An 8,726-nucleotide genomic window follows, 5' to 3' on the forward strand; every position below is an offset into this window, starting at 1 on the left:
GGGGGGGGGGGGGGGGTGTAATATGAGTATGTATTGATGTGTGTATTTGTATCGATAGTTATTCTATTAGTATGTCTGATATTATTACGTCCAAAAAATTGTGTGTGTGTGTATAAGTGCGTACGTGTATGTGTGTGTGTTGGGCAGGTAGGTTACACACACACACGCACGTATATACACACACACACACACATACACACACCATTTTTTGGACGTAATAATGTCAGACATACTAATAGAATAACTCGATACAAATACACACATATCAATACACACCAATATTTCCCCCTTTCCGCACCACATACATACACTGGGACATGAATCTATTCAATAATGGACACACGTATGGTTATATATAAATGCCTATACAATTAAAAAAGTAATCTGTGTACTATAAATAAAGGTTCGGTTAGACCTAAAATAGCAATTTTCTAATGGCGCTAAAAAAAACACTGTCCATTTTTTCACACTTTTTGTTGAAGATTTTTGATCAACATCTCATACGTTACAAAATATAATATAGTTTCAGTCAATTCGACTGAAACCACTTTTTTCATATGATTAGTGCGGAGTCCTTTTTATTGGATATTTTTCCTCGAAGATTGTAAAAAATAAGCTCTTCTACACTGAACAGCCTTTCGACGTCTCGCGACACCTTTATAGCATGATTAACTTCAAGATAATTGAATTAAAAGTTAATAGTTACTGATAAAATGTAACTAACAATGGACATGACTGAACTGTCTGATTTTGATGCGCTTTGGATATGTTGTAGACCATAAAAAAATAAGAGACATTTTTTTATATCGGTTTATCTCGAGATTTAGAGATTAAAACAGTCTCTTGAAATAAATAAACTTTTTCATTTTTATGGAATAATTTCTAAGATATGAGGTATATGAAAAAATCTTTCCTACAAAAGTTTTACAGTATTTAATACCATTTGCAACAATGTATTTTATTTTTTTAATGTTAAATTTTTTTACCCTCCTTTCCCCATTCGTTACCTTATTACGTTACCTCGTTACAAAATTTTTAAGTTTTTATAAGGACAAAAATTGTAGAGCATTTAATTGCAAATTCATCCATATATAATAGTAAAAGTTGGTCTCGCTTTAATCGTTGAAAACGATGTCATAACATCGTATTTGTTTTTATCGGCTAAATGTTAAGTTTAGGGTTTGAAACCCTTGAAAAAAAGACATTTTTATTTTTATTGAATATTTCCTATAATACAAGGTATATGAAAAAATGTTTCCTACAAAAGTTGTACAGTACTTTTTGCAACGGTATATTTAATTTTTTCAAAAACATTAAATTTTTTCACCCCCCCCCCCCCCCCCTCGTTACCTTTGCAAAACTGGTAAGTTTTTATAAGAACAAAAATTGTAGAGCATTTCATGCCAAATCGATCCATATATAATATTAGAAAGTAGTCTCGATTAAATTGTTGGAAAACGTCGTGATAATATCGTGCTATACGCGTCATGCCGTCCAAGTAGATGGATACTGTAGCTAGATACGTTACTGTAAGTAAGGGAATGTAATAAATTGTAGAAAAATAATATATAGTTGCATATATTTAATGTATAATGTTTACAATTTATAATGTTATTATAATATATTAAAATCATATAATTAATATAATATTAAGAAAAATCGATTGAGGATTTGCATACACAGAAAATAAATGTGTTTTACTTATGGCACATATTCGTAACAAAGATGCTCATGGAAAAAATGTGTGATGCAAAGTGATCGTTTGCACCAAGAACAAGTAATTATAGCAGTTTCGCCACAAACATCGTATTGTATTTTAGGATCTTTTTTGAAACAAAAATCAACCGCTGTCTCGAACTCTGGCGGTCTAGTCTGTAAATATCTACTTTTAAACCATGCAAATTTAAATAAATTTTGAAACCTGGATAACGAGAATTGATGGTGTGTTAATGACTGCAATTTCAAGATATTATTCCTATTATGAACATCAATTGCAAGATCGAGTAACATAACATTATCAGAGAAATATTTGATAAAATTTTTCCACAAGCGGAAGCCATATACATCTGGTGGTTGTATTTTTCTCGTTGTACCTGCCGGAATTGTTAGAAAATATATATCTGTTGCAGAATCTGGTCTACTTTCGGCAATTATGTTGGGATAATGTCCACTCCAAAAATCTAATAGTAATACGGATTGTGGACCGATGTTCGGAAAGAAAACTTCTCTCAACCAGGTTTTTACATGATTTGATATTAATTTATCTGACGTAATTGGCCTGATCTAATTAACCTTTGAAGCTATTACATAAATGGTAAGAGCGTTAAATAATGATTGCTGCACTCGTGGACCAAACATTCCTGTGGATTCTTTTAATACGATCAAAAGAGGCGACAATAATTTACCATCAACAGAAATAGTCGGCTGTATTGTGTAACTGTGCGTGGTTGCTGATACAGACTGTACTGGAAATTGTTTTTGCTAAAGTATACCTTTATTTGCTAAAGTACGACCGGCGTAAAGTTCTAACTGGAATCCACTCTGATCCGAATTATAAATATTTTCTACTCCATATTGATTAATAAAATATTTTACATTTCTTATAAATGTTTCGCACTTCTTTTCCAAATCTGATTTTGATAACAAAGATTCTTTCGTGACAAATTTCGTTATTTTACGAGATATTATATTATGTTGTTTTTCTAATCTGTGTATCTATATATGTGACGCTATGAATCCTGGCGTATTTATCTCTTGTTGTGCTCGAGAAGTCCATCGACCGATGTCAATATCGTGAATAATCATTCCTCTTTGGAGCACTTCACTGAAATTATTTAATGTATATTCAGAAATTTTTTGCAATTTTTCTCTTCTTGTACCACTTGCATTGATATATTTTTCTTATCGTCGTAATTGTCATAGCGATGTTACTTGTTTATAATTCTTTTTAACCGATTCCAATGATCTTGGTCTTGTTTGACCGCTTCTCCGGTATTCCACAGTTTGCCTTTTGTAATCGTTTGATATTGCTGCTTCAACAGAAGTACAAATAACTTCTTCTGAAAGATAATTCTCATCTTCAACATAATCAAACAAATCAATTGTTTCTGCATGTGAAATCTCATTTGGAACATAAAAATCTAGCTTGCTCCTCTTCTATTTTAGATTCGTTATCATTTCCAATTTCTTTCAGTATGTATTGAACCTTCTCCTTTATTTTTATTTCCTCTGAAGTTATCGGACTTTGTGGAAGGTCCAAAGCAGAGAATGTTGCATACAGTATGACATTCCATGCATTAAATGACATCATTCTGGAACAGATTAAAAATAAATGTTTGTCTCCACCTGTGATTATATAAAACTGTGATTATATAAAAAATAAAACATACTTTATAATTAATATTATGTCTTCTTATTTTTGACGCTATTTTCTTCTCTTCTGTCTCTTGATATCAGATATACAATGCATCTAAAAGAAATTAATAAATCAAAACGCAATTATAAACGCATTATTTACGTTATATTTGTTGCGAATGTATAAAATGTTCACATAAATATGTAAACATGTAAAACAAACAAAAAATTACCTTATCAATTGATAATAATTATAGTAGGACCTCACAAGTATGTCCGTCGGACCATCAATAACGTTTTATCACAATTACAAGTAAAACTACAATAGTCTTTTCCTATATTTTTATAATATAAATAACCGTTTCAAGTTTATAGAAGTACTTTTTCTTAGAAGTACCAACATATATAAGAGAAATGTTGTTAATACGCTTAAGCAAGTTGGCATGATGTGACGGTTGTGGTTCTTTACTAATTGTTTTATCGTTTAAATATATTTGATTAAGGATGTTTATATTGCCCGTATCAGACAAATAATAAAAAAATTTTCGAAAAATTTTGCTGCTTAATCTATATTGTATATGAAAATGACACTCAAAATTTGAGAATGATTAAGAATCTAAATTAAATATTGTTTAATTTGTTTTAATAAAAAAAGTAAATTATAAAAATCAAACGTTAAACCCAAGAAATGTTGTTATTTAACTATATCGTACACATATATCACACATTTTTATACAAAAAGTAGCAATATTAATCTATTTCTAACTTTTTGTTGGGACTATACAGATAAAGCATCCTTAACAAACACGTTACAGTTTCGCTAACAAAAAAAAGAAACAGTGTACACATCTTCGATTGACATAACTGTATTTCTTTTTTGTCTAAAGTAGCATAAGAATTATTTTTTATGTTTCAATATTGATCCATTAATAAATATATTCTACAATTTAACTATTGCTCTATTTTACCTCCTTTTCGGTACAATATTAACTGGACAAATTATTATATTTTTAATAATATAAAAGTGAAGAGTAGCAAGCGTAAAGTAATAATACAAGTTAATACAAATTAATAGTAATAATACAAGTTAATAAATACTTACATAATTTCACTAAATTATGATATATAACATACGGTTACTGTATAACGCACAGTTCGTATATAACACACACTTCTTCACAATACGAACTCATGAAACGAAATGCACGTTTTGAAATGTTGCGGACACTTATATAGAGTCTACTTTATACGTAGTACGATGAAATGACTAAATTGAACTTCGCATGATGATCACATGATTCTGTTGCGCGAAACGAATAAAACCTATTTTTAGTACTTAACAGTGGTTGTTGATGCTATTTTTGCTGATGGTAAATTATTATCGCCTCTTTTGATTGTATTAAAAGAATCCACAGGAACGTTTAGTCCACGAATGCAGCAATCATTATTTAACGTTCCTAATATTTATGTAATGGCTTCAAAGTCAGGTAAATTAACATCAAATCATATAAAAACCTGGTTGAAAAAAGTTTTCTTTCCGAACGTCAAGCCACAATCCGTATTACTATTAGATTCTTGGAGTGGACATTGTCCCAACATAATTGCCGAAAGTAGATTCTGCCAGATAACCAGATTCTGCAACAGATATATATTTTCTAACAATTCCGGCAGGTCTTAAAGGATAGCAACCTTTGACTTTGAGAGACTGACAGCTGTACCATTTGGTACAATAACATTGTTTCTCTCTGTAGTCGCCGTGCGCTCGGGATCGCGCCAGAGATGTCGCTTCCGAACGATATCTCTGAGCGTTATCTAGGAAGAGGAGAGTGTCGTGAGCGTGGAGCGTCAGGTAGCTCAGTGGTTTAGAGCAGTCGCCCGGCAAGCGAAAGACCCGGGTTCGAGTCCCGGCCTAGCAAGACCGCGCTCTCGATATTTTTCTCTTTCTGGAACGAAAAAGATACGCAGATCTCGAACGCACGGCGTCCCGCCGCCACCTAGTATGCCCTCCTCCTTCTATGGTTTGTATTTCCCAACGGGAAAAATACAACCACTAGATGTATATGGCTTCCGCTTGTGGAAAAATTTTATCAAATATTTCTCTGATAATGTTATGTTACTCGATCTTGCAACTGATCTTCATAATAGGAATAATATCTTGAAATTGCAGTCATTAACACACCATCAATTCTCGTCACCCAGGTTTCAAAATTTATTTAAATTTGCATGGATTAAAAGTGGATATTTACAGACTAGATCACCAGAGTTCGAGACAGCGGTTGATTTTTGTTTCAAAAAAGATCCTAAAGTACAATGCGATGTTTGTGGTAAAACTACTATAATTACTTGTTCTTTGTGCAAACGATTATTTTGCATCACACATTTTTTCCTTGAGCATCTTTGTTACGAATATATGCCATAAATAAAACACATTTATTTTCTGTGTATGCAAATCCTCAATCGATTTTTCTTAATATTATATTAATTATATGATTTTAATGTATTATAATAACATTATAAATTGTAAACATTATACATTAAATATATGCAACTATATATTATTTTTCTACAATTTATTACATTCCCTTACTTACAGTAACGTATCTAGCTACAGTATCCATCTACTTGGACGGCATGACGCGTATAGCACGATATTATCACGACGTTTTCCAACAATTTAATCGAGACTACCTTCTAATATTATATATGGATCGATTTGGCATGAAATGCTCTACAATTTCTGTTCTTATAAAAACTTACCAATTTCGCAAAGGTAACGAGTTGGGGGGGGGGGGGGAAAAAATTTTACGTTTTTGAAAAAATTAAATATACCGTTGCAAAGAGTGTTAAATACTGTACAAGTTTTGTAGGGAATCTTTTCATATACCTTGTATTTTAGGAAATATTCAATAAAAATGAAAAAGTCCTTTTTTTTCAAGAGGCTGTTTTAACCCCTAAACTTAACATTCAGACGATAAAAAAAAATACGTGTCAAATACTTTTTGATGCTCTACAACATATCCAAAGCGCATAAAAATCGGTGAGGGACAGTTCTATTAGTTCTCTTGTTAGATAGTGTGGCGCCTATAGCACGATGTTATCATGTCGTTTTTCAACGATTAAAGCGAAACCAACTTTTACTATTATATATAGATGGATTTGGTATTAAATGTTCTACAATTTTTGTCTTCATAAAAACTTAAAAATTTTGCGAAGGTAACGAATGGGGGGAGAGGGGTAAAAAATTTAACATTAAAAAAATTAAATACACTGTTACAAAGGGCATTAAATACTGTAAAACTTTTATAGGAAACATTTTTTTATATACCTTAAGAATTATTCTATAAAAATGAAAAAGTTTATTTTTTTTTAAGGGACCATTTTAACTTCTAAACCTCGAGATAAGTCGATATAAAAAAATGTGTATCTTTAATTTTATTTTACGTAAAGAAACAATTTTTGTTTGAAAAAAAAATGTTATACCTCTATTTTCTAAGATATTTACGGAAATATCTACAAAATTATTGGTTTCAATAATTTTTTGCCTGAATTCTATCAACTTTATTGAAAAATAGCATAAGATAGAAATTGTTTATTTTTGTCTCATAGAGCTCTGAGAATTTTTCCAGAATTTTTTAATTAACTTCTTAGTATTGCATTTTTTTTGCATTTTCTTGAAGTACTAAAAAGTTTATAAAAAATTCTGAAAAAATTCTGAGAGCTCTATGAGAAGAAAATAAACAATTTTGGTCTCTTGATATTTTTCGGTAAAGTTGATATAATTCGAGTAAAAAGTTATTGAAACTAATAATTTTATAGATATTTCCGTGTATATCTTAAAAAATAGAGATTGTATAAAATTTTTTCAAACAAAAATTGTTAGTTTTTTTACATAGAATTAAATTCCATAATAAAAAAATAGATGTTTCTATTTAAAAAGCAAAGTTTACCTCCGAAAAATCTTGAAAGTTGGGGCCAAAATTAATTCCGATGTCACTAGCAGATGGTTCTTTTAGGCCCCAGCAACTTTTGTTCAGGTCACTTTTTCCGAAAATCCTGTTCTGAAGATTTATTCGAGTGTATCCATTCATTTGGCCCACCCTGTATACGGAGTGTTCACGACCACCCGCCCATCCCTTTTATTTTGAAAAAGGGTAACGCTAGGAAATTTGGAAAACATGTTTCTTATAAAAGTTTGTTTGAAAATTCTGATTGCGGTATTTCCATGTTTGGAGAACCTTAGGAAATACCGGAAATTGGAGACTTAAAAACTTTTAATGGCAATATAGGACAATATGGTTATCATTGGATAGTGTAAAAGGAAATAATTTTTGCTTGAAACAAAATCTGATATTATTTACCATTAGAAATAAACAAAAAACGCTTGCAATTGTTATGACGCTCAATCTTATAGATTGCGTGCCAAACATAACTTGTAATTGTCGAAATACGTATTACAAAACACTAACACTCGGAAAATTCTAAATAATTAAAGATGTTCAAAGTATCTGCCACCTTCAGAGATATCTTTCTATTCTTTGTCTCACGCTGTCGACAATCTTTCGAACTTCTACAGGATTTAAAGAATGATAAGCTTCTATAATCCGCCGTTATATGCCTTTTTTGTTGTTGGGCGTTGTTGATAAACTATGTCTTTTATTCTCCCCCAAAAGTAAATGTCTAATGGCGTCAAATCAAGTAACCGAGTAAGCCAAGCTATAGGATCTCCACGTGCGTGCGTGCGTGCGTGCGTGCGTGCGTGCGTGCGTGCGTGTCCCATTTTAAGTGGGCAGCCTGAATAATTTCGAATGAAGTGATTTTTAAAGAAAATGATCCAGACAAAAGTTGTTGCATTCAGAGAGGAACGTCCAGTAGTGACCTTGAAATTGTTCTATATTACCTTCCTCAAGGTTATTCCATGGTCAAAGTATTTTTTTAATGTAATGACGTAATTTTGATAACGGATCGTCTTCTGATCTTGCCTTTACTGGTTGCATCTTTTTTGATTTTGATGTTACTGATTGCGATCAAAATTCTTTGGACTAGTAGTATAAAATGGGATATAATCTTTTTTTATATACATTAGGTCGACTGATCAGGACATATGAACCCTTGTTTTTAACGTAAAATTTTTCGCTCCATCGATTGCCGTTATCAAAATTACGTCATTCCATTAAAAAAATACTTCGTTCTTGGAATAACCTTGAGGAAGATAATACAGGACAATTTCAAGGTCACCATTGGACGTCTCATTCTGAATGCAACAACTTTTGTCTGAGTGATTTTCTTTGAAAATCACTTTCTTCGAAATTATTCGTGCCCACTTAAAATGGGACACCCTACACACACACACACACCCACCCACACACACACAC

At 31.6% G+C, this 8,726-nt stretch overlaps 1 protein-coding gene across 1 annotated transcript in view; it reads left to right on the top strand.

The window, feature by feature from the left end:
• Positions 1-8,726, top strand: part of LOC116848091 (RNA-binding protein 26) — a 178,423-nt gene that overhangs the window by 16,100 nt on the left and 153,597 nt on the right. The window lies entirely within an intron of this gene.

Source organism: Odontomachus brunneus, unplaced genomic scaffold, assembly GCF_010583005.1.
Source record: "Odontomachus brunneus isolate Ranch 3 - 2012 unplaced genomic scaffold, Obru_v1 Obru_scaffold_089, whole genome shotgun sequence".
Classification (NCBI taxonomy): Eukaryota; Metazoa; Arthropoda; class Insecta; order Hymenoptera; family Formicidae; genus Odontomachus; species Odontomachus brunneus.